Source organism: Eleutherodactylus coqui, chromosome 3 (genome assembly GCF_035609145.1).
Source record: "Eleutherodactylus coqui strain aEleCoq1 chromosome 3, aEleCoq1.hap1, whole genome shotgun sequence".
Taxonomy (NCBI): domain Eukaryota; kingdom Metazoa; phylum Chordata; class Amphibia; order Anura; family Eleutherodactylidae; genus Eleutherodactylus; species Eleutherodactylus coqui.
Window position 1 is genome coordinate 89,790,781 of NC_089839.1, and position 26,664 is coordinate 89,817,444.

Here is a 26,664-nt window from a genome sequence, read left to right on the forward strand (position 1 = left end):
AAAGCCGTTCCATCACAGCTTTTATTATTGTTTATGGTAGGCGCCAATCATCACAACTGATCTTGTGTTATAATGTGTTTGTGCACGGGAGGCGACAGAATACAGCAGGGAGCAGAAAGCTGTAAGAGCATCTGCATGCTTGCCGAGCGGACAGCCACAAGTACAAGGCTGCTCGCATTGAGGTCTATGGACAGCCCTACAGCCGCTATTACATCTCCCTACAACCTTTACGTATTTGTAGTCCACTTAAAGGGGTATTCTGGTTTTAGAAAAGTATTCTGTTACACTTGTATCAAATCCTCGAGGTTCTCAAATCTTAAAGCCATTTTCCTTCTTTACCTTCAGTGGATAAAAACCCGTCTTGGTCTGAAAGACCATTTTCATCCAACGATTTGCGCCTTTTTGGAATATTAATGACGGTAACAGATGCCGGGTAACGGCAGATACCTGTCGAAAAGTTAATCTGCGGTGTTGGATTTCTGGCAGTTGTCGGGTCATTAAGAAGTTGTTCCTGTTTAATGACAGATTTGCATCTCATTAACAGAAGCCCGGGCTCGGTCTCCGATCATGGAACAGATCCTTCAGTCGCTTTGTTCAAATTGCCATTTAAAATCATGTATCATCATCATCACAGACAGCAGCCTTCACAGGCCAACCGCGAACGATCGGTCGTTAACAAAGGCCATCTGAAACCCTTAAGCCCCATTTACCCACAAAGAGGATCGATAAAAATACAATCAAAAGATAGGATGATTGACAGTCCGAGCGATCATTTTGGATAAGCTGCTAATGGGCACTAATAGCCATTAGTGGATTATTAGATTCATTTGCATTAACATGAGCATGCCTTTGATGTATGCAGATAACAGCAGGTGGTCTGTTCTCTGAACACAGCCTCTTTGTTCTGTCACAGGACTGCAGCTGAAAACAATGTTATCAGCGCTCCTGTGGAGAACTCGAGATGCGGCCACCATGGACTTCAGGCTCAAATTACATTGCGTATGAGTAGCGTTTATACGCAAAGTTACTAAGCGACACAGCGGGAAGTAAAAAATGAACAAGGAAACTGCGTGTGTGAGATACGCTGTCATGCAGAGTCAAAAATCGCTGCCGTACACCGGGTTACACAGCGGTAAAGCTCTGCAGTATACACACAGCATTTCACAACACGCTCTTCTGCGCCCGGCCTTTAAGTGCTTGCAACAAGTCAAGCACATGCATGATCTGCACAGGACCACGGGAGATTTTATACTCTGGGAGTAAACAGTGAAAACTTCTATTAAATGACTGCAAGCAGAGGTCTTGTAAACAGAGGAATTCATATAGAAATTATATCAGAAGATTGTAACTCTTTATTATACAAGGGATTCCTTTTATTTGCTGAGATTGAAATACCCTTCTAAGCCTTCAGTCACGGATCTTGTATGTCCAGGTCATTCAGACGGAGCTCCCGGACACAACAATAGGCTTTCATTAGTCAAATGGAGACAAAAGGTCTCCATTTAACTAGGTTTCCGTTAGTTTCTGGCCAGATAGAGCCGTGTAGTCGACTAAGTTATTCTGTCCGGCACAAATGTGGGAAACCAACAGAAACCTGCTGAAATGAAAACGTGCAGCTTTGGTCTCAGCTTTAGTAATGGCAGCCTATGGTTTTGTTCAAGGTCGCCAATGAAACCCATTTGAGGATTCAGACAGAACCAAGAGACATAAAGAGATTTAGCTAAGTCTTAAATATACAATGTGAGTCCACAGGATGTGCCTTATCGGTGTGAAAAGAACTGTTCCAGCGAGTTGCTTTATGGATGGACTACAATAAAATGAGGATTGCAAAGTTTTAAAACTTTGTGGGCAGCATAGGATACGTGGAAGGTGGGGAAATACTTTTCTAGAATGTGACTTATTACTGTCATGTAACATGTGATTTGGGCTGAGGGGGCATTCACACACAGCGTATTTTAGTGTGGTTCAGCACCAAAATCAGTAGAGCATTTGGTGCACATTTTGGTGCCATTTTTGCCTTCGGACCTGCAGACAATTTCACCCTCTCAATGGAAGATGTGAAGTCTGCTGCGGCTCTATGGTAAACTCAGCATCTAAATCCACACCAATAATCCACATTTGGAAGCAGCTTTTGGTGTATATTTTTCATTGCAGAATATCCACCCCAATTCTGCTAGGTGCGCCCGTACCCTTAGAGAAAGCCTGTTCACGCACCCCGAGCAACTGACAGCCCCCCGTACAGTATATGTATTAGGCCCACAGGAAGGCAGTTCTTTCAGTACCTTTTCCTGCTTGTTCAGTAACACTCTGAAGCCGTCATGTTTATCGGACTCGGAGCCTTTGTGGCTGCTATCCGCTTGCTGCAGCAGAGGATGAAGTTCAGCTTCTTCTTTGAGGATTTTAGCCCTTTCGACTTTGACAATTCCCACTCCAGGCTCGTCCTCTGATTCTGCTTCTGGGTCAGTCTGAGCAGTGATGAATCTGCAAGAACATAATAGGAAATTACAATGTATCATTCTCTACAATGTTTATTATAATGGTTACTATGAAGATGAGTGACGGCTACATGACTGCGACAACCATCACTAGTACTGAGGGATGTAATACAGGGAAACAGGAAATAACCTATAATAAGGATGGAAGATGGATCCCCAAGGCTGTAAACACTGAAACCATTCACTTATGTTTGACCTCCTGTGGCATCACATCATACTGCAGGAGCGATCAAAGCATTGTAGGTTCTTGTTCCCTATGGAGGCTAAAAGAAAAAATGAAAAATAAGATCAATTAAGTTTACTAAATTATGAAAAACAAAGTAATAAAAGTTTAAAAAAAAACAACCTTCAACCATATTTATAATAAAAAAATATATAAATAATAAAAGCAAAAATACATATTTGGTATCGCCATGTCTGTAAAAGTTCAACCTACCAAAGTATCACATTATTTACGCCGCACGGTGAACGTCGGCAGAAAAAAAATAAAGAACACCAGAAATTCGCATTTTTGTTCACACTGCAATAAAAAGCGATCAAAAAGTCTTATGTATTACAAAATATCAGCAACGTAAACTACAGGACGTCCCGCAAGAAATGAGGCCTCGTACAACTGTGTCAACAGAAAAATTAAAAAAGCTATTGCGCACAGGAGATGGCGGCAGAAAATAATTTATAAAAATTAAATGTCTTTGAAAAAAATACAAGTAGTTCAGCAAAAAAAACTATAAAGTTTGGTATGGTAGTAGTCGTACCGACCTACAGAATAACATTATGTCATTATTGTACCAGTTTGTAACAGGACGCACTGAAAGATGGCGGAATTTCACTTTTTCAGTGCATTATATGGTAATTTAAATAATACCATTGAAGAATAAAACTTGTCTCGCCCTCACAAGCCCTCATATAGCGACGGCGAGGGATATATAAAGGGGTTACAATGCTTTAAAAGAAAGGAGGAAAAAACAAAAAAATGGAAAAACGAAAAAAAAAAAAAAAAGCTTGGTCTCTAAGGGGATAACCTCCATAAAAGCATCTCCGCCCGCTACACCCAGATCTGCACTGGCGAGGGCGCTGCCCATTGCAACCTATGGAAATACAGCGCCATGTATCTGGATGATGGACACTTATTGACTGCAGCAGAAAATGACCCTCACAAGGCTTTATTATTCCTCTCATTAGTACAATTTATGGTTTATCCCTCCAGCGGGTTTGTTTCAATGTCCACACAACTGTAAGTTTTCTAAAACTCCAGAAATTTCTGATAAACTATGGGCACCACTGCCAACCCAGACATGAAGTGCCATCCTTGCCCCATCTACTAATAATGTGGCCCTAGAAGAACCAGCCATGAATTTCTCCATTTCTTTGGGCACTAGACCATCACTCAAGGTGCCCACATCACTGTGTATATGGCAGAGAAGAGTACTGGCAAGCAAAGTACTGGCAGCTTCACTGACCTTTGACCTCCACTCGGCCAACTGCCATTTACTTTCAACTGACGACGGCAGCGGTTGGATCGAAGACTATTGGATTGAGAAAAATGTCGTCCAATGGACATAGAGATGCCGAAAAGCGTAAGAGAGAAGAGGAGTGCGTGAGCGGACTCACGGAGATAAAGAGGAGGAGGAGCGGAGAGGAGGAGGAGCCAAGACCGGGCACCAGCCAGGACCCTCTACCATCAGACCGCGGATTTAACATCAATCGCTTCACCGCCCTTCAGATCTTGGGCAGAGGAAGCTTCAGCGAGGTAAGTTATATGACTGTTATTTTCACTACTTCCATTACCTGTGCGGACTATTGTTCCCTGTTATCAGCCATGTAACCCACAGGAGAGGCTTAGGATACTTCTATATGGGACAACTGGCAGGTAGGGACGGCGTTACCACAATCATGGGGACTTCTCTGCACATTTCCATATTTCTGGGACTGGTGATGATTGAGCCGTTATAATCACAAGGCTTATTTCTAGATCGCATTCTTATTATAATTCTTGGTGGTTTGTTGCTAGGCAACCGTGGCGCTAAACTTTCCCTGCACTCCGGGACCTCGCTGCTGGACAGTGGGACGTTTCGGTGTCCTTCGGGGGACAGCTCTCTGCACGCCCCTTCATGCCCTGGCATGAGTGCGGGTGTTTATAATGGGATGACGCTGGCGGTAATAAGAGTCAGTAACCCCTGATGGAAAGGATCTACTGTTTTATCAGCAAATAAAAGATGTATTTCTGTTTATGCTTCATTGTATTATTTATATTATGTGCTTGGAAATAGCGATTATTTATTGTTTGTATATATATGAATTTATAAGCTCTTTATGCTCAATGGACAGCGAACTTTTATAAATGTGGGGATTTTTTTGGGGGGGGGGCAGATTTATTCATCTATTGATTGATTGACTTATGCACATGCATTGTAAAAAAAAAAAAACAACGGGCGATGCGTCCGAGGAACGTGCAGAGAGAACATGCTGCAAGTTGTTTTTTTTCCAGCATCAAGATGCTGAAGAAAAAGAGAAAAACAGTCATGATATATGATTCCATTCAAAGGAATGGGGTTCTTATTTGTGCGTCTCGCAGAGTACAAATCTTGCGCGCTCTTCTTGGCCGTGTGAAGGCGGCCTAGTGATAAATCCCCTATGTAATAAATGTATATGACTTTCCCCTCTGGCCGCTGTCAGTGATAATTTCCTATCTGCTTTCTTGAGGTGGTCCTGGCATCTTTCCCCGGAAGGAACACCTTTATGGCCATCAAGGTTGTCGAGAGAGAAAAGAGCAAGGCGGACGTCATAAGGAGAGAGCGGCGGATACTCCTAAAGGCCCAAGACTGCCCCTTCATCTGCCATCTGTACGCCGCACAGCAGTCAGCAGACCGGGCCTACTTCATCACGGAGTATCTGTCCGGAGGAAGCCTGGCAGCAATGATCAGAATGTGCGGCAGCTTGGACATCAACCATGTGAGGTGAGTAAATGACTAATCAGGAGCCGGGTGGGGGGGGGGGGGGGGGGGATACTGAGGGCGACATGACAGGTATAGAAGAGTGGAGGACATACAGGCTGCCATAAACAGCACCTCTTCTGGTGGGGACACTATGATGGTGACATGATGTCGGGGGACTGATGTCATGTCATTGATACTACACTCTTCTCTCAGATTCTACACAGCGGAGATTGCTTGCGGCCTCCAGTTCCTGCACCGACGATACATCATCCATCGGTAAGCACAACTTTCCCACATCTCCCCGTTACATTGGTGGAGATAATGTACCCAGCTTTCCCAGAGTTCTGAATTAGGACTGGTTTGGCTGCGGTACATTCCCAAGTCTTCTGTATCACTGAACAGACTAACATTTCTCTTTTTTCTTTGCAGTGACATAAAGCCGGCGAACATCATGCTGGACGGAGATGGACACATCCGCCTGATTGACCTGGGGCTGGCCCAAGACGGCGTTGTCCCGTCTAAGAAGATCAGCGGGGTGACGGGCACATATCGATTCATGGCCCCAGAGGTGCTTCGCAAAAAGGACTACGACGCAGCAGTCGACTGGTGGAGCCTGGGGATTGTCGTATCCTGGATGGCGACAGGACAGTCCCCTTTCTACCACGGCTCCTCCAAGAGAAAGATCATCAAGTCCATCAAAAGAAAGAAGCCAAAATTCCCATCTTGGCTTGATGCGGACGTAAAGCATCTTGTGAAGAGACTGCTGCGAAAGAAGCCTAAGAAGAGGCTGGGTGTCCACAAGAACATCAGAGGTCACCGATTCTTCAACACCGTAAATTGGGAGGAGCTGGAACTGAGAAGGGCAGAGCCGCCATTCAAGCCCTTCAGCAGAGTTCCGAGAAACAGAGACCTGCCATGGCCGGAGGATGGGACACCCCTTCACCCCGTGGACGGATTCTCGTACACTTCACCAAGCTGGACCCGGTAAGATCTTCCTCCTCTAGGGATGATGTTCTTCAGGCAGACCTCTGTGTTCACCATCATTGTTCCTCTAGTGTCAGACAGCACAGGAGGTCATATAGTAACCCTGCTTCATGTCACCATGTCTGGTCCGCAGACTTCTCCCTCCTCGGCTACATTATTATTGCTCCTGTAATTACTATGTCTCTGCTTCTTCTTAGGATGACGAGAAGAATCCGATTGTGAAGGAAGCCACGACCATCTGGTAAGTATCTTCTATATACACCTACACATACCCATCTGTACACCTATATACACCTACACATTCATATCCGTACACCTATATACACCTACATATTCATATCTGTACACCTATATACACCTACACATTCATATCTGTACACCTATATACACCTATACACACAGGACATCTACCATTATATCCATACACTGTAGCAGAACCTCACATACTATAGAAAGATTAATATATAAAGTATCTTTTCTTTAGATCAGATACAAAGCAGATCCTGATACAAGCCATCATGTTACATTAGTTCACTGGTTTATATCCACTGCTGGTAAAATTGACAATTCTGTCTTATGTCTTGTAGGCTCAACCCGTGCCAACTATCTGCTTAACCCACGACTCTGCTGCTGTAGAAGACCCCGGCTTACCAACAGCATCCTCTCTCCACCAACTGCATCCTGCATTACCATCATGTAACCCTGAACCCCGACATCCTCTGGCTGACATCGGACATCATCCTCTCCTGAAGACCCTCAACGCCCCCAGGAGCAGCCTGTGCTTGATTGGTAACTGGCGAGTTCAGGAACAATAGCCCGAGTGACTATTATCCCTGAACTCCTGGTTACTATTAAGACCTCGGCACAGGCCACGTAAGTAGCACGCACCACATACATGAAGGTTAGACACTAGTGTAGACACTAACACATACATAGACACAAGTATACACACAGATAGGTGTAGATGTCGGCTTTGATCCAGGGACTTGCTCTGATCGCCATATTTGGGGTCAGGAAGGAATTTTTCCAACTTGAGGACAATTGGCTCATACCTCAAGGAGGTTTTTGCCTTCCTCTGGATCAACTCACAGCCTTAAATAGGGTTAGGTCTTATTTATAAGGAATCAGCCACATAAATAACATAACATAAACAAGCACAATCTTTAGCTGACATCACATACACTAGGGAGGTGAGCGGCTGGCGTTGATCCTGGAATTTATTCTGGTCGCCATATTTGGGGTCAGGAAGGAATTTTCCCCCCTTAAAACAGGATAATTGGCTCTTTCCTGAAGGGGGTTTTCGCCTTCCTCTGGATCAACACAGTCTATAAACAGCTTTAGTCCAATACACTTTATATCTCACACAAACAATAAATGGTAACAGATTTATATACATTTATGGAAACAATAATACATTTTAGAAAGTCAGGTCAGATTTCGGCTTTGATCTTGGGACTTGCTCTGATCGCCATATTTGGGGTCAGGAAGGAATTTTTCCCCTTTATACAAGGATAATTGGCTTTTTCCTATCAAAGGGTTTTCGCCTTCCTCTGGATCAATTCCGCCTCAACATTCCCCATAATAAAATCTACCATTTCCTACAACTAGAAATAAAATGTTCCTTCTCCATAAATCTTTGTGTCGGTGTCTTTATTTCCATTGGATGTCTTATTTAGGCCAAATGCCCAGGGACGGATTATCGCTGCGGAATTCACGGTCAGACACCCACCGCGAATTCCGCAGCAATGTCCGTCCATAGACATGAAGTGTTAAATGATTCTCCCCTGCCCACGAGAGGAAATCAACTGCGATTTTCCGCTCGCAGAGGAGAAGTGCAGCATGTTTTATTCTATGCGAAAAATCTCACGGACGGTTTCCATTGCAGTCAATGAAAGCCGTCTGTCCTGCAATACTTCCGCAGTGACTCAGAATTAAAAGATGCGACATGTCGATTCTTTCACTGTTTCCGCTGCAGCCTCTCTACTCTCTATGGGGAGAGATGGCTGCAGCGGAATGCAGGCGGCGAAGACACTGCAAAAGTGTGAAAATTCATTTTTCCTGCAGAAATCTGGCGATATTTCCGTGTGGTCGCTCCATGAGATTTCAGTCCTTTGTGAGCCCAGCCTAAGGGGGGCAATAGTGGGTGCAGGAACGGCTTCTAGGATGGCACAACTGCATCAGTAACAGCATCTGATCTTCCAGCTGTGCGTCTACTCATTACTTATAAACTTCTCATTGTAGAGATGGCAGTATGCATATCTGAAATGACCCTTTAACGAAAGCATTTACACAATGCCATATGCAAATAGGAAGATGGAAGGCTTGTCTAAAAAGTCTGACATTGACTTGCAGGAAAACTGCCCTCCAATAGGTGGCGCTGCAGGGGTATTGTTCCATCTTCCCTACTTGCATATTTCCCAGAGGAGCATGGATGGCCTTATAAGTCTCCTTCCTTACCTTCTAGGTGCTCTCCTTATGGAGAAATGATACTCATCCTGACCCAAAATGCCAAGAAATATCCCAGAGACTTTTTTAAACGCAGTATCACGGATTCATGAGGGTCCCGTGGCGGAATCTGATGCGGAATCTTCAACTTCTAAAAACCGCAGGAGAAATCTGTGGCTGAGCTGCATGTTTCTGCCGCAGGTTTACAAGCAGATTTAGCCGTGTCAATGGACATAATCCACGTATCTGTGTGAAGTAGCGTCAGGTCATTTCATGCATGTTAGCAAGGAAAATTCCGCCGATTTTGCTCTTTGAGGCGGCTAAATCCGTGTGCGGATCCACGGCAGAGAAACTGTGGATTTCTGCCATGGTTTTAGGGGAGCTGTCTGTGCAGTAAATAAGCGGCAGAAACATGTGACTTGGCCGCAGGTTACTCCTGCAGTTTTTAGAAATGGAAACGTCCGCATCGGATTCCACCATGTGACCCGAAGATAATAGTAGGTGGTTCTGCTCAGGACCCTCAGACCCTCCTCTATTATCCGGACTGGAGAAACTCTACAAATAATGTCTTTCCTCCTGATAATCTGGCACATCTTGTAATTATATCTATTATGCAGCGGGCAGTGAGGGTCCGGTGCGGCCCACCCCCGTGACTCGAACTCAGTGCCACGTCAAACTTTATAGTTAGAGATGAGCGAGTATACTCAGTAAAGGCAATTGCTCGAGCGAGCATTGCCTTTGCAGAGTACCTGCCCGCTCGAGATGAAACGTTCGGGTGCCGGTGCGGGGGAGCGGTGAGTAGCGGCTGTCATAAGGAGGGAGCGAGGGGGAGAGAGGGAGAGAGAGATCTCCCCTCCATTTCGCCCCGCTCTCCCCCGCAGCTCCCTGCCCGCCGGCGGCACTCGAACGTTTCATCTTGAGCGGGCAGGTACTCGGTAAAGGCAATGCTCGCTCGAGCAATTGCCTTTACCGAGTATACTCGCTCATCTCTATTTATAGTATATTTATTCTGAAAAGATACAGTGTTTCAGTATAAATCACCGAAATAGAGTGACAGTATACTTCTTTTATCTCATAAGCCCAAATCACCTAAAAATAATCTTAAAACTAAATTTTATTAAATTTTTGTTTAACAGAATGAATGGACAGACTCATAGATGTAGACATAAGGGTAGACCCTGGTCTATGGCTGGCCACCAAAGGGTTACACACCTTACAACCTATTCCCTTATAGCTGTATAGGGCCGGAGAACCTACAAATCCATGGATGATGCATCGGTATAACATTGTAGCTCCGTGGCGCTGTACCAGGGATGCCAGGGAATAGGAAGGCACTTGGTGTATAAATCTAAAAGCCTTTTGTTTTGTTGGTCCTCCGAGGGAATGGTCTGTATACTCTGCCTGGATTATTGTAGTATACAGCGCACTATTTGCTGCGGACGCCAACAATAAATGCAGCGCTGACTTATGGATCCATTCTATCCTGTAATAAGCCACGTTCTCAGCTATTTTCTTTGGTGTTTAACCCCATTTCCTTATACCCTCTCCTCTCTTTTATCCTGCGTTATTCCCAGCAGGAGGAATAAAAGAAGGTAAACCCTTGTATGCCAGGGGGAGATTTACACCAATGATGGACATATAGTGGCAGCATAATGACAGGTGCGCTATTTGGCGTTTATACCGCGCACAATGTCATTTCACTAAGACAAATCGCCTCCTCAGTTTCTAATAAATTAATAGAGAGGAAGGGGTTAACATGGAGACAGCAGAACGACAGGCACGCCATTTTAGCGTTTATTCTGCGTGCACTGTCGTTTTTTCTGAAATAATTTGTCTCCTCAGCTTCTGATAAATGAGTAGAGAGGAAGGGGTTAACCACTGGTGTCTGTGCTCAATATCCCAGTAATAGGTTTCCAAAGTTTGGGGTACACAGAGACACCAGAACGACAGGCGCGCCATTTAGTATTTACCAAATACTAGCATTCTCCCCAGCTTCCGATAGAGGAGTGGGGAGGAAAGGGTTAATACCCGATGTAAATGGTCCGTATCAATGGGAGAAACCCTAGCTATCTCTCCCAATGCTGAGGAGCAGCGCTGTCCTAGAGCTTAGTGGGCACCGATGTAGCCGCATGATAGATGGTATCAGGCCGCCGGCTACACTGGGCTAGCTGCAGATAACGTGCCGACTACCTCATCTAGATTTCTGGTCACCGCATCGGCGCAGCTATGCCTTGATTTGAAATAAGCGTTTGGGTAATGAATAAGCCACCTATTCAAGCTGGGGTTTGAATGCAGAAGTCATATGACGCGAATGTTAGCCAGACCAGATGTCTTTAGGTACTATATGTACACCATCTTCTTTGGGCCACTATATATTAACAATGACCGTCCCTTTAAGGTGATTTCCTCTCACAAGATCCCTGTACAATTATGTAGATCTCCACAGACATGGATTGCACTTATATAGGCAGTCATAAATCTCCCTTAATTGAGGCAAATATAGCCAGCACTTTATGGGGACTGAGAAGGGGTTAATCCCTAGTAGAAGCCAGCTTACTAGTTGTGGCTTCAGAGACTGAAGAGTTAAGGGGCACGGAGACCCCAGTAAGAGCGGAGGCACAATATATAGAACGGCCGAGGGGAGCTGTCCTGTGCTGATCCCCATGTGGAGTACCGGGGCGAACAGACGCCCTCCACAATCAGGGATCTCACGCTATAGGGAGAGAAGGGAAGGGGGATGTCCAGTGCTAATCCCCATGTGGAGTAAGAGGGCGGACAGATACCCCACACAATCAGGGATCTCACGCTATCGGGGGAGAAGAGAAGGGGGATGTCCAGTGCTGAACCCCATGTGGAATAACGGGGCAAACAGATGGCCTCCACAATCAGGAATCTTACGATATATGGGGAGACGGGAAGGGGGATGTCCAGTGCTGATCTCCATGTGGAGTAATGGGGCGAACAAACGCCCTCCACAATCAGGGATCTCACACTATATGGGGAGAAGGGAAAGGGGATGTCCAGTGCTGATCCCCATGTGCGACTCTATTTATTTATTAGAAACTGAGCAGACGATTTGTCTTAGTGAAATGACATTGTGTGCGGTATTAATGCCAAATAGTGCACCTGTCATTATGCTGCCACTATATGTCCATCATTGGTGTAAATCTCCCCCTGGCATACAAGGGTTTACCTTCTTTTATTCCTCCTGCTGGGAATAACGCAGGATAAAAGAGAGGAGCGGGTATAAGGAAATGGGGTTAAAACACCAAAGAAAGTAACTGAGAACGTGGTTTATTACAGGATAGAATGGATCCATAAGTCAGCGCTGCATTTATTGTTGGCGTCCGCAGCAAATAGTGCGCTGTATACTACAATAATCCAGGCAGAGTATACAGACAATCCCCTCGGAGGACCAACAAAACAAAAGGCTCTTAGATTTATACACCAAGTGCCTTCCTATTCCCTGGCATCCCTGGTACAGCGCCACGGAGCTACAATATTATACCGATGCATCATCCATGGATTTGTAGGTTCTCCGGCCCTATACAGCTATAGGTGAATAGGTTGTAAGGTGTGTAACCCTTTGGTGGCCAGCCATAGACCAGGGTCTCCCCTTACGTCTACATCTTGGAGTCTGTCCATTCATTCTGTTAAACAAATATTTAATAAAGGTTAGTTTTTAGATTATTTTTCGGTGATTTGGGCTTAATAAGATAAAAGAAGTATACTGTCGCTGTGAGTTTTAGCGTTTCAGTATAAAACACTCACGGCTGCAGCAGGCTTCCCGGGGTTCACGCTACCTGCGGTTCGGCAAGCATGAACCTGATGACAGGATCCCTTTAAGTCACTTGGATATGTAGTATATAGTATTACAGAGTTCTTCTGACATATCTTTCATGGGCAGACAGAAAGAAAGCAAAAAAGAAAACTGTATGGTATATAGTAAATGAAATCTATAAAGTAGGATTTTAAGAAAAGCCTTAAAACATTCATTGGTATAAGCTATATCTACAGATAGGGCCGGGCGATTAATCACATTTGAATTTAATTAAATGGGTTGTCCAGGTAAAAACTATTGATGACCTATCCTCACTATAATTAAATGCTGTGAACCTGCTGCTCAAGATCCCTGGCGATCAGCTGATCATCCGGTCCCCTATAAGTATGGCAGTCCGGACATAGCCATCGGCACAGGAAGTGTTATAGTGGGCTTCACTCCCATCATTCTGAATCCAATGTAGGAGGCAGAAGTTCTGGAAGTGTAACAGGAGGCAGCACTTCCAGTGATTTCAATAGGAGAGAAGACGACTTTGGTACTTCCTATCGTGACCCTGATGAAAAAGTCAGTGCAACGGTCCTGGCGATCATTGATCCTAAGTGGCAGGGCTGAAGCGGATTAACTATTGATCTGTCCTAAGAAAAGGTCACCAATAGTTTTCGCCTGGAAAGCCCCTTTAATTCACCATTTTGGTGAAGCACAATTCTGATTCTAATTGGAATCGTGAAGTCAGGCAGGACAGGCTACAAGGGGTGGAACCACTAGGGGTGGAATGGTGTGCTTTACGCTGTTGTGGCGCTAAGCAATGCAGAGATGAAACATAGCGTTGGTTCGCTGAGACTCAGCCAATCAGTGTTGGCTTGTTATTCTGCATTGCCCCCTGCTGCATCTGTATTTACAGTTTTGTGGATTACGTAGTAACTGGCCAGCGCTGCCATAATCTGTATATGCAGTTTTGAGGATTATGTAGTAACTGGCCAGCGCTGCCATAATCTGTATATGCAGTTTTGAGGATTATGTAGTAACTGGCCAGCACTGCCATAATCTGTATATGCAGTTTTGTGGATTACGTAGTAACTGGCCAGCACTGCCATAATCTGTATATGCAGTTTTGTGGATTATGTAGTAAATGGCCAGCACTGCCATAATCTGTATATGCAGTTTTGAGGATTACGTAGTAACTGGCCAGCACTGCCATAATCTGTATATGCAGTTTTGAGGATTATGTAGGAACTGGCCAGCACTGCCATAATCTGTATGTGCAGATTGTATGGATTATATGCAGTAGGAAGCGGACAGCACATCTATAATCTGAGAACACAAGATAGCATGAACGCAAGAAAATTACATATTACGGCATTTACTGTATTTCACACTTACCCCCTTCGCTTTGTGCATCCTCAGAACTAGGATAATCACCCGATGCCTTTGTGGTCTCACTTTTCTTTCTTTAAAGACTTCGGTGCTGCGGACTAACCTTCTTCCCATCATTCTTGCCTCTGAGCTCATCCTTAATCTGTTCTTCTAGTTTCGGAAGGACCATAACAGCACCTTGGTTGTCCTGAACTTGGTTAGCTGTACCAAATGACCAAGTCTCGGGCCAGTGGAGAATGTAGCCATGTTTGCCATATCTTCTCCAGCACAAGGCAATGCTAACTCCTGCAGCTCCTGTAAGGAATCCCAAAAGCAAATGTCTGTTCTCGGATGGGACAATATTACTGATGTCAGCAGAACAAGTGCTGAACCAACACTGCTGAGACCTTCTGTGATGACCGATCAGCAAGCAGGGAATTACAGAAGTTCAATACGGAAAAGGCTACATTCTTCCTCGGCTAGATTTATGGTACAGATGTCTCTGACAGCATTCTGCTAGTGAAGGCGGCCAACAAGAAAGTGATGGTTGCAGAATGACCACGAGTCCAGCTTCTAGGAAACATCTCACTTTTTAGAAGCTCCAAAGTCCCCTCTGAAGGTCCCTGATATCTGTCCGCCTGCCAAATGGAAAGAGTTGTTCAGTAACCAATCAGACAGAAGCCTACGACATGTACATAAAATACGTATATTGTAAAGCGATTACATGTGGAACAAAGCGGAAGAATATTAGGTGGTGAATGACTGAAGGCCAAATACAGAGGCTTCATTGTAATTAGCCTTTAAAGTTACGCGGGAAAGCAGGAGATTCAAAAACAAAAGAGAAAGAACTGCGGATGTGCCGGGCGTGTCGCCCAACGCCCCCGGACGCATCCGCCGTGCTGAACAATGAAGATCTGGCCGGCTCAGTGGAGACCTGCGCTGGACCTGGAGAGGTAATAAACTGTCTTTCCCTTTCCATGTACGCGGGCACGCACGGATACCCCTGCGGGATTCAGCATTGGTATCCGTGCAAGTGGACACAAGGCCTAAGAAAGTATATGACAACTTTCTTCCTCCTTGCTGCCCTCCTTATAATATAAACTTACTGCACTATGATCCCATAACATTGCAACAGTCTATTATGAAACTCAAAGTGTCTCCCAGCCATCTGCACACGGTCGGGTCGGACCCAGCATACGGGATTCCCACAGTGGAGTTCGACCCGGTGCCCTGTCGGTGACCCAGCGTACCTCTCCGCCGATTTTCTCCTCTGCTGCGAATGTGCCGTTTGGAGCACCGGCGCTGTACAGAGGATGATGATTACAGAATGGATGTTCGGTTTCATCATAAGCCGTACCCGTTCAGCCACGCGAATCCTTTCCTGCTCCTGGAATGGAGTAGGAAAACGGAACCACAACGCAGATGTGACAGCAGCCTAAATGATGCAGGCACAGAGCACGGCCTCCTTGTTTGTGTGATAGGTATTGCGTATATAAGCGTGCGTGTTTCAGGGACCCTTTATACGAGCGCATGCCCAAAAACTCTTGACTAAGTGCAACACATTTGCGCTGTAAGTGATGTGCTTTTACGGGCATATTGGTGCATATTAATGTAATTTTTGCGATCGCAGCGTACAGTCACATGATTTCCCCCCGCTGTGATATGCTGCGCAGATATATTCATGTGAATCTGGCCAAAGGACCCATGGCTGTAGGCATAAAACGCTGCGGGTCTCCGCGGTGAGAACACAGTTATGGACATGAGCTCTAAGGCTGGAACTCCATGGAGTATTTCGCCATGACATGGGTCATGTGACTAAAGATCGCTGTGCAGCCCTGTGAAGTTGCATTTTCAATTAAATCAATGGGGTCGCGCTAGTTGCCACAACCTACAGATTTCAAAAACCCCACCGAGGTTGGATTTCTTGCAATATACGGGTCGCAGCTACTTGTGAGTTATACCGCAACTCCATTGTCTTCAGTATGGCCGGCTGCACATGACCACTTCAGGTCCCACATCCCGATACCGCAGCGGAATCTGGCCGGCGACCCTGTGTTCCTGTAAAATCTGTAATGCAGGTGACCGTGGAGGCTCGCAGGCCGTCATGCGCAGTACAGATTTTTGTTTTTTAAAATACTTGTATTTCCCGCACCGTCAGACATTGCGGATGGGCTGCACGTCAGATGACCTCTATTGACTTCAATGGAGGAAGTCCCCAGCAAATAGAATATTCTGCGACTTTTTCAATTCGTATCCGCGAGTGTGAAAGAAAAAAAAAAACGAACGTATGTATCTTTCAATGCGTGCTATTTGCTGTGCATCCTCCGCGTGGACGCCGACTACGGATTCCACAATAGGAAAAAGGTCATGTGAAACCGGCTTGAGAGTGTGAGGTCGCAGGGCTATATAGCAAACGTTGGCTGCGCAGCACTAGTCTCATTGCCAACAATGCGTCCACAGGTACTACTGACCATCCGGCACAAGTCCACCAGGCAAATGGCGCAGCATGCCACTGAGTAACTGAGTCACAACTCAACTTGACTCAGCACTACACTATCTGTGCAGCACGGCCGCACTAAGTAAATAGCGTAGCTATGTGGAGAAAAAACTACACTTTAAATTGACCTGCGGGGCGGATTTTAAATCTACAAGACATCAACTTATAAATATAGCAACTAACGCATTCCACGTCAGCGTGCCACTGAGTAATTGAGTCAAAACTTAGGAAGGCCGCGCTAGGCAAATAGCGTAGCGCATCTTACAGGCGCCGACCGGTCCGCACAGCTGATGTAGCCTGCCATCCTTCAAGGATTCTGTTAGTCAATAGTAAAAAAAAAACTGGGTATAGGTGTGACTATCTTAGCGAAGCACAATGGATCGGGGATTAGCTCAACTACTCTGCTTTATTGAAACCGGCTTAAGGCTGCCTGTCCACCAGCGTTGCTGAGGTCTGCCGAGGGAGTCGCCGTCGGGGAGCAGGAGCCAGCTGTTGGATCTGCGCAGTGAGCCTACCTGACAGATAGGCTCACCGCGGAGAATCGCAGCAATGCGCAGCATACTGCATTTGCTGCCTGCGAGCGGAGAATCGCTGTGATTTTCCGCTCGTGGACAGGGCTGCGCTTTCCCGGGGCCGGATTATCGCCACGGAGAACACAATGCAAAAATGCCCGTGGACAGGCAGCCTGAGGAGACGCGCTTCAGTGTTTTGGCACCCCTTCCTCAGCATTTGCTTTGCCAGAAGCGTAGGCAGCGTTTAGACATAGGTCAGGTTAACAGAGAAGTGTGTTGCCAGCAAAAATATAAGCCCTAGCTAGAATACATGAAAAAAAGCAATACTTAGCTAGCAGGCGCCATCCGGGTCCCTCCCGCTGGTCTCCGCAGTCCCAGGCAGGCTTGCTAGCAGTTCTCAGCGCCGACAAAACATCGCTTGCTGTAGATGAGGTTTACAGACCTCGTAACCAACAAGCGATGTTCTGTTGGCGGGGAGAACTACTTGGAAGCCTGCTGGAACGGTGGAGACCAGCGGGGGACTCGGGCCGCGCCTGCTAGGTAAGTATAATAAAGCATTCCCCGAAAATAAGACCCTGTGCCTCTTTTGGGGCAAAATTAATACAAGACAGGGTCTTATTTTCAGGGAAACATGGTAGTACATCCCTAATCATTGCCTAAGGCCTCATTCACACAACCGTATGCAGAAACTGCTAGGTGAATCCTGCGTTTTCCCGCCATGGATGCCAGCAGAGAGTCGCTGTATACGGATCTCACGCACACACGCTCTGTAGCAGCATTGCATATCCAACGCCGCATATACACAATGTATCAAGTATGAACATGGTTGAATACACAAGCCAAAGAAAAAAAGTTCTGTACACGCGTGATACGCAGTGAAATAGAACATGCTGTATTTCATGCAATATATATATGCAATGTGAATGCTTCAATGACAATCAATGAACTTTCACGGACTTCATTCCCTGCGTGATACGTCACGCTCGTGGGGATGAGCCCTACATTTACAATATGTGTCCAGTAATGTTGGCATTTGTTTCCGTTGTCCTGTGATTACAGAATATATCCTAATGGAGAAGACAGAATTCTCAGTAACATGAAGGACCGGCAGCATAAGGCCAGGGTCACACGGGGCAGAAACCAGCGATCTTAAATCTGAGCCGATCCAGCAGAGAGGACGAGATTTGCAAAAATTTCGTCCACATACTGCAGAGAAGCCGTGTTGGACAAGCCGCGCTGGAACATGTGATTGTGATGTGCTTATTTTTACGCTCCCAAAGAAAATAATGGGCGATTCTTGCAGAAGAATAAGCCATGCAGAGAACTCAGACTATCGGTCTACGGGGCTCATGTCCATGACTGTCCACGCTGCGCGATACGTAGTGAATGGAGTCAATGGACTTTCACTGATCCTTACACATGTGGGTGTAGACACTGGGTATCGATACACACAAGAAATAGATGGCAGCACGCTCTATTTCCCTATGTACTACCGGTATGCAGCGTTACCCCTATACATTTGTATGAAATGCTGTCCATACACAATACATTGCGTTTGGGTGGCGTCTTCATATGCATCCCACTCTGAAACACAGCGGGGAATTTTGGAAAAAAAAAAAAAGAGTCCCCCTGTACGTATCCGTGCGCTTGTGATACGCAGGCGGGCACAGTACACTCACCACCATACGAACGATGACACTTCCTGGCTCAGCGGGTAGCGGATCGGCAGTGCTGACTCGGAGGCAAGGTGAGAGGTGAGCAATGTTTGTTTTTGCACCATTACTTACTCTGGGGGCATTTTGTGTGCTGGAGACTCCTTTTAACTCCTGCTGATTGCGGCTGCTAACCCTTTATATGCTGCTACCGAATCGGAGATTGGAGGTACCAATCGGCACCAGTGAAATGAGATCTTGGGTGCGGTTTCGTTGCCATAGCAGCCAGAAGACTTCGGAAAACCCCAGAGCTGCCTTTGCAGATTGCCTATTAAGTCAGGATCGTGGTATAATGTATCACTATGGTATTACATAATACTGGAGAAGCTATGAAAAAAAGTTTTTAAAAGTTGCATTAAATAAAGTAAAAAAAAAAGCCATATTTCTAGTTAAAAAAAAAAATTGCTAAAACCAACAAGCACATATTTGGAATCGCTGTATCCATAAAAGTGAGATCTATGAATGTAACGCATTATTCTCCCCTCACGGTGAACGTCAGCAGAAAAATAAAAATTAAAAAAATACTCGTCACAATGGAGCTTTTTGGTCTCACAGTCTCCAAAAAAAGATGTAATGAAAAGCGATGAAAAAGTGGTATGTACTCCAAAATGGTACAAACGGAGAGTACAGGACGTCCCGCAAAAACACGAGCCGTCGTACACTGATGTCAACGGAAATAAAACAAGTTCTGGCTGTTTGAAGAAGGCGGCAGGAAATTATATTTTCTTCCAAAAATTATTTTTCTAAAAGTAGCACATTAAAGCAATCTCTATAAACTCGGTCTGGTAGTAATCGTACCGACCCGCAGAATGAAGCCAGTGTGAATGCCATAAAAGACTGACCCCTTGAACATGTCAATATTGCGCTTTTTCCCCCATTTGACTCCATTAGTTGTTTTTTTTAAGTATTTTAGTGCATTACATAGGATCATTGAAAAACACCTGCAAACCACCAGTCCTCCGACAGCGACAGGACGGATAAAAAAAGGGGGATCATTTTTAAAAGTGGAGAAAAAATACTAGAGAGAAAAAAAGAGAGCTCACCTTTAAGGGCTCCTGTCCACGGGCGATTGTGATCTGTGTTCCCCGCGGCGATAATCCGCCACGAGGAACCTAGTGAGCGCACATGTAGCTATGGAAGGCGCAACCTCCCATGTCCCCGAGCAGAGAATCATAGAAACTCTCTGCTCGCGGATGGTAAATTGCGGCATGCCGCGATTCTACACGGTGAGCTTAATTATCATAGATCGCACAAAAATAGTAGATACTGCGAATTTATTTCCACTTGTGGAAATCACAATCATTGTTCGCTCATGTGAGCTTCTTTTTAACTCTACACATGAGGCCAGCTGCACACGGACGGGTTGGATTCCGCTTGCAGGAGCCCGCAGCTGAACCCGTCTCTGTCCCTGGCTGAGGACCCTGCATACCTGGTCAGCTTTGTATTGTGCATGACCATGGCAGCTCGCCGTTGGTCTTGCTCTTTGTTTTTTAAATCTTTGCTTTTCCAGCGCTAGGCGATGACACGAATGACCGCGACCAAACCGTAATGACAATGGAAGCCGTCCATGCGGAGTCCGCACAAAAACAGAACATGCTGCTCATGTGAGCGGACATGAAAACATTCTATTCTTTCAGTGGATGCGGAATATCACGGATCGTCCGCACGGGTGACGATCGCGGATTGTGCAGTTCAAATCCGGTCGTCTGCCACTGGCCTAAACAAGATTTGCGTTAATCCCATTCACTTTATTAATTGACGTTTCTGCTGTTTTTACCGCATAATTTCTGTTAGAGAAAAAAACCACAGGATTTCCGCCACACGTGAACGCACCCTTAGGCCGGCCTCACATGGACCAGTCGGATTCCCCATGTGCGAGCTCGTACCGGAATCTGTCCCTGTCCCCGGCCGGCGCCCACACGTACCGGAATTTTATCTGTACTGCGGATGGTCCGGACGGCTCCCTGTTGGACAGGCGCAGTACACATTTTTTTCAAATCTTTTTTTCCATGCCATCGCAAATATTCTATTTGTTTCAATGTGTACGAAATGCCGCGGAGCTTCCATGCGGGTGACGATCACGGATTCCACAATTCAAACTCGGTCGTGTGAGAATGGCCTTAATGTTAAGCCGCTGTCTCTGCTTGTGCGACTCGGAGTTCTTCTTCTCCATCATATATGTCAGACTGCACCAGGATTTCAGAGGACTTAAGTTTGGAATTTCTTGATTCAATATTTGGCATTTCGTGAAATTGTCGCCATGGAAACTCAGCAGATGATTGCTGAAAAAAGAGTACATTCACCCGATGTAGGCTTGTGTGTTTGACTTAGGCCGATCTCACACGGGCGTATTGTCATTGCGCACGCAATTTTCCTGTGTGCAACACATAATGCCAATAGCCCATTGATATCTACTGGGCCACTCACAGATATACGCCATGTTTGTGTGAGCCTAGCCATAGAGGGGCAGATTGGCGCTGCTTGTGTAGATTTAGATGATGTGAGGCATGAAGTTTGCTGTAGATGCTTTGGTGATGATGAGTGAATGTGAGACACAGCATGTAGTTACATAAAGCAGACACATGAGGGCAGAGTAGTTTTGATGACAACCATATAACATCAGGCAGAAGTGGCCTGAATGAAATAGAACTTCCTATATGTCCTTGTAATGTTGATAAAAGTAATTAAAATATCAGAGCAAAAGTATCATTAAGGCCGAATGCACACGGCAGGTCGGATTCACACTGCGAGATTCTCACAGCGGAATGAGACCTGTGTCCCTGCAGTGACCTCTCGCTTACCCGTCCGGCGCCTTCTCTCTCTGCTCTGCGTCGGATGGCACAGACACCCATGCATAGAGCAGAGCGTGTCAGCGGTGATGTTTCTATGCAAGCCTTTGTGACGCTCGCACAGAAATAGGACATGCCGCAAATTTGTTACTGCACAGATTTTTCACGATCAAACTTGCAGCTGTCTGCATAGAATTGCGTGCATGCGGAATCTCACTGCGGAATTTCCATCCGTACACATTGACCATTATTGTGGAAAATTGACCCCTTGATGGGAGGCTCTAGAACCCTGTTGTACCGCTTCTAGCGTGAACACAGGATGTAATACAGGCAGACATGTGGCCTCTAGTATACTGTCGTAGTGCCTATAGCTTGGAAAGCAGACGTGATACGGGCGGGCATGGATGTTTTAGTAACCGGTTGTACCACATCTAGCTTGGATACAAGATGTGAAATAGCTTAGTATGGAGTCTCTACTACCATCCTGTACCGCTTCTAGCTTGGATACAAGATGTGAAAAAGGTGGGCACGGAGGCTCTGGTACCCTGTTGTACCGCCTCTTGCTTGGTTTCAAGGTGTAAAACAGGTTAGTATGGAGTCTCTAGTTCCATTAGTACCGCTTCTAGCTTGGATACAAGATGTGATACACGCAGAAATAGAGACTATAGTACCCTATTGTACCGCCTCTACTTGGATACAAAATGGGAAACTGGCTGACATGGAGGCTTTGATATCCTGTTGTACTACTTCTAGCTTGGATATGACAGGAATTAGGTCCTACCTGTTAATTCCTTTTCTTGAAGTCATCCTGACAGCATACACATGGAGGTTGTCTGCTGGACACCTGTTGGGACAGGAAGCGGAAAATACAAAAGGCAACTCCCACCACTGGCTCACCAGTGTGTACCAAATAACTACAGTGACCCGGCTTGCTTAACCAATCATTTTTAATACAGCAATCATAGTACAATACGTTACTTCACGTAAAATTAACTCAAGGGGAGGGAAAAGCCCCTATGCTGTCAGGATGACTTCAAGAAAAGGAATTAACAGGTAGGACCTAATTCCTGTCTTCCCCTCGTCATCCTGACAGCATACACATGGAGGAATGCCAACGACCAAGGGCTTTAGGGAGGGACCACCGCCTGTAGCACCTTCCGCCCAAAGGCCATATCACGGCTGGCCCCCCGGTCCAGGCGATAGTGTTTAGTGAAGGTATGATTGCTCGACCATGTGGCGGCTCTGCCGATCTGGTCGGTTGTCGCCTGGGCTCTCTCCGCCCAGGAACAGGCGACCACCCTAGTGGAATGGTTCTAACGTCGCCCGGGAGTGGGATCCCCTGGGATCTGTATGCCTCTTCTATGGCCCTCCTGACCCAACGCGTTAAGGAGTCCTTAGTAGCGGCCCCTCCTCTGCGTGGACCCTGAAATTGAATAAAGAGATTGTTAGACTTCCTGAAGGAATGTGTGACCTCCAAATACTTCAGGACTGCTCGTCTAACATCTAGATTATGGAACCTCTGTTCCGTGGTGTTACGGGGTTCTTGGCAGAAGGAGGGAAGTACTATTCGCTGTTCTCTGTGGAAGTCTGTGAGAACTTTCGGTTGGAAAAAGGGGTCAGGCCTGAACTCTATTTTATCTGGGAAGGTGGTCATGTACAGGGGCCTAATAGAGAGGGATTGGATCTCCCCGATCCGTTTGGCGGATGTGATGGCAACTAGAAAGGCAACTTTATAGGAGAGGATCTTTACTGATAGATCTTCCAGAGGCTCAAAGGGGTGTGCGCAGAGGGCCTGCAAAACAAGGTTCAGGTCCCAGGGGGGCATGGTTTCCCTTATAAAGGGGTGGAGTCTGACTGCCCCTTTCAGGTATTTCTTAGCTAGCCTATGGTCGCCTAAGGGGAAGTCGAAGAAGGCCCCAAGGGCGGCCACCTGGACCTTAAGGGTACCAGGTCTTAGCCCCATGTCCAACCCATCCTGTAGGAACTCCAGTATTTTGTTAATGTCGGGCTGTTGGAGGTCATGTATACTATGCCCCAACCACCTAGAGCAGGTATCCCACACCCTGGAGTATATTTTCCTGGTGGATTTTTTGAGGCTCTCACATAACGTAGTGGTCACCCTCCCTGATAGGCCCTGGCTCAGGTATTTTACCCGCTCAACTTCCAGGCCGCCAGTCTGAACTGTCGGACCTTTGGGCATATCAGGGGCCCTGCTGAAGGAGGTCGTCTTTCTGCGGCAGATGTAGAGGCTCCTTGTCGAGAGAGCGACCAGGAGCGGAAACCAGGGTCTCTTGGGCCAGAATGGGGCCACCAGGATAACAGAGCCTGGGGACTCCTGAACTTTCCTTAGGACCCGAGGAATCAGGGGGATAGGCGGGAAGGCGTATGCAAGGTCCCAATCCCAGGCCTGGGATAGTGCATCTATTCCCAGGGAGCCCCCGTCTGCTCCCCTGGAGAAAAACCGGGGACACTTGGTGTTCTCCCGAGAGGCGAACAAGTCCACCTTGGGTGTCCCCCATCTCTCTAAAATTAGCTGGAACGCGTGTGGATGTAGAGTCCACTCCCCAGGGTCTATCTTCCTGCGGCTGAGATGGTCCGCCATGGAGTTCTCTGGGCCCCTTACGTGGTACGCTGTGACGGAAGGCGTCCGCTGCTCTATCCACCGGAGAACTTTCGCCGCCAGGTCTTGGAGTCGGGGGTTCCGCGTGGATCCCTGGTGGCGGATGAGGGACACAGTTGTTATGTTATCCGAAAAGATCTTAATGTGTCTACCCCTGATCTCTGTCTCGAGGTCCCGAATGGCCTTCCAGACAGCGCAAAGTTCTTTGCAGTTGGAGGATTGAGCAACTACCTCCCGGTTCCAGCCCCCTTGGACGTAATGACGGCCTAAGTGGGCCCCCCAACCAGTTGCACTTGCGTCAGTAGAGATGGATACTGGAGATGCGGGGTACCAAGCCGTGGCTATGGCAAGGTTGGAGATAGACATCCACCATTCCAAGGAGGATTTTATCTTGTAGGTAAGGACGACTTTCCGATCCAGGGAGGCGGGGGATTTATCCCAGTTGTTTAGGATAAAGTCTTGGAGGGTTCTACAATGTAACTGGGCCCAAGGGACTACCCCGATGCAAGATGTCATGAGGCCGAGGACCCTCATGCCTCTCCTAAGGGAGACTTCAGTGGTTAGAGAAAGTGCCCGACACTCATCCTGGATGTTTTGTTTTTTTTGCCTTTCTAGGAAGGGATGAGCACTGATGGTGTGAGTCCAGAATCACTCCCAGAAATTTTTTCTTCTGCTCCGGCAGAAGACTGGATTTAGAGGAGTTGATGATCCAGCCTAACGACTCGAACAGACGGAGTGTGAGGTTGGCCTGGAACTGGAGTTCTGAAGCCGATCCTGCTATAATCAGGAAATTGTCGCGGTATGGGACAATCAACACCTTGTCAGTCCTTAGTGCCGCCACCATCTCTAACACCAGTTTGGAGAACACCCGGGGTGCGGAGGAAATCCCGAACGGCAGGCACGTAAATTGAAAGTGAGAGACAGAGCCATCTATCACCAGGGCAAACCGCAGAAACCGCTGGGAATCTATGTGTATAGGGACATGGTAATATGCGTCCTTTAAGTCCACGGTGGCCATGACACTATCCGGCGCAATTAGGAGGATTGCTGACCGCACCGATTCCATTTTAAATCTTTGATATGCGATAGATTTATTCAGGAATTTCAGATTAATTATAGTTCTATAGGATCCGTTGGGTTTTTTGATTAGGAACAAGGGGGAGTAGCACCCCTTGAATAGTTCTTCTGCGGGAACCCGAGTGATGGCCCCTAGGGACAACAGCTCTTGCACCCCCAACTGGAGGGCCTGAGCAGACGCAGGTGACTGGCAGGGGGTGACCACGAACCTCCGGGGAGGAGGGGAGGAAAATTCAATTTTGTAGCCATCCGAGACTAGGCATAAGGCCCAGGGATTGGAGGTCACCTTGCTCCATCTAAGGGCGAACCCCTTCAGTCTACCCCCTACTTGTAGGATCCGGGAAGGCGGATTCTCACCCTTTCCGCCTTTGGGATAGGACCAGCGTCCGGTTTTTCCTTTTCCCTTGTATGCTCTAGAGCAGTGATGGCGAACCTTTTACAGACTGAGTGCCCAAACTGCAACTCAAAACCCACTTATTTATTGTAAAGTGCCAACATGTCAGGGGGTGGGGCTTATCACAACGTATGATTTTTACCTCCGTTGTTCTTAAAAGGACAAGGCTGTTTCAAAATAGACAGGGTGCAGATTTTGACTTCTTTTGGATGCGGAATTGCTGTAGAATTTCCCACGGAAATTTCCACTGAGGACATTCTACAGCATTTCCACTTCATGTAAACATATCCCAGCAGTGATATTGCCCCCCCCCCCACATCGGCCCCCGTGGTTATAGTGACATCCCACATCGGCCCCCGTGGTTATAGTGACATCCCACATCGGCCCCCGTGGTTATAGTGACATCCCACATCGGCTCCCGTGGTTATAGTGACATCCCACATCGGCCCCAGTGGTTATAGTGACATCCCACATCAGCCCCAGTGGTTATAGTGACATCCCACATCGGCCCCCGTGGTTATAGTGACATCCCACATCGGCCCCAGTGGTTATAGTGACATCCCACATCGGCCCCAGTGGTTATAGTGACATCCCACATCGGCCCCAGTGGTTATAGTGACATCCCACATCGGCCCCAGTGGTTATAGTGACATCCCACATCGGCCCCAGTGGTAATAGTGACATCCCACATCGGCCCCAGTGGTAATAGTGACATCCCACATCGGCCCCAGTGGTAATAGTGACATCCCACATCGGCCCCAGTGGTAATAGTGACATCCCACATCGGCCCCAGTAGTAATAGTGACATCCCACATCGGCCCCAGTGGTAATAGTGACATCCCACATCGGCCCCAGTGGTAATAGTGACATCCCACATCGGTCCCAGTAGTAATAGTGACATCCCACATCGGCCCCAGTAGTAATAGTGACATCCCACATCGGACCCAGTAGTAATAGTGACATCCCACATCGGCCCCAGTAGTAATAGTGACATCCCACATCGGCCCCAGTAGTAATAGTGACATCCCACATCGGCCCCAGTAGTAATAGTGACATCCCACATCGGCCC

General features: G+C 46.8%; 1 pseudogene; it reads right to left on the reverse strand.

Annotated features, from left to right (window-relative positions):
* Window positions 1-14,548: 14,548 nt before the first annotated feature.
* LOC136620147 (regulator of microtubule dynamics protein 2-like) overlaps window positions 14,549-26,664 on the reverse strand; it is a 58,270-nt pseudogene continuing 46,154 nt past the window's right edge.